We start from the raw sequence: 1,268 nt of genomic DNA, 5'->3' as shown, positions 1-1,268 counted from the left end.
TTCCTTTTTGCTTTGGTTTGATTTTGAGTTTCTGGTTGGACAAGTTGCTCTCAGCTGAGAAAGCACTCACTGTGATATAAATGTTTTCATACATAGTATGAACTGGACTGAATGACTAAAGTAAATATCTTTTCTTTGGTTTTTTTTTTTTTCCCCCTATTAATTTGAAAACTTGAAATAATCCACAAGCTTAAAAGAAAAGGATTAAAAAAATATTTCTTTTTTTCTTCGTTTTTTTTAATATATATATATGGTTTGCAAACAGAATTTCATGATAAAAATTCTGAAACTTACTAAAATGTACAGATTGTACATTCAGTCAACAGAACATTATTTTTCTCTACCAAGGAATAAAACCAAATTAAAAAAAAAAGAAATTATGAGGATTAAAAAAAAATATGAGAATTGAAAAACAAAACAAAAATGAAGCAAACTGTAATTAAATCCTTAACCATTATCACAATTATTATTTTTTTTATTTCTTAATTTAACAAACTTACTTTTCCATAATTGAAGAGAGAAGAATTTATAGCAAATCAAATATTGTACTGACTTGTAAACCTAAAATACAGGTTTACTACATCATTTTTACCATTAATTGCTGTTGTTGCTGTAGCTAAGATTAAGGGGGATTTATATTAAGTAGTTGACTACTGATATATGGAGGGAATGGATTAATCCTGGCTTATTGACAACATACCACTGTCAGCATTACGACATTGTTTTCTCTGGAATTGGTAACAAATAAGTCAGTTAGCAGGAATGGTAACTTGAGAAGAAAGTTAATTTGAAGTTATTAGAGTGTTTAAATAATGTAATACTTAATCAATATGGTGATGATGATGATGATGGTGATGATAGTTTCTAGCTGTTGGTCAAATTTTGTCTGTTGAAGGAACAGGAAAACAATGACCACTGATACATTTCTCAAATGCCAACAACATACAACAACTAAAAAAAAAAGTACAGAAAGGATATTTATATAGAATTGTTCTAGGTTTCCAAAAAGGTAAAAAGAAAGAGATTACATAAATTTACTTCACCCTAGAAAAATCTCACAAAACTCCAATTAGAAATGTAAAATTGAAATTTGTGTTAGAAACTAAAAATGTTTTAATACACTGACTAATGGAGTAGGTGAATCATAAAGCATATAGTCTCATCATTTCATTTTTATGGCCACTTTTTCCATACTGGCATGGGTTGGACAAGACTTCTTAAAGCAGTGGTCTATAGCTAGTTGCTTTTCCTGGTGCCTTGTTTCCATG

The sequence above is a fragment of the Octopus bimaculoides genome, chromosome 5 (assembly GCF_001194135.2).
Source record: "Octopus bimaculoides isolate UCB-OBI-ISO-001 chromosome 5, ASM119413v2, whole genome shotgun sequence".
Lineage (NCBI taxonomy): Eukaryota > Metazoa > Mollusca > Cephalopoda > Octopoda > Octopodidae > Octopus > Octopus bimaculoides.
Note: the sequence above shows the minus strand (reverse complement) of the source record.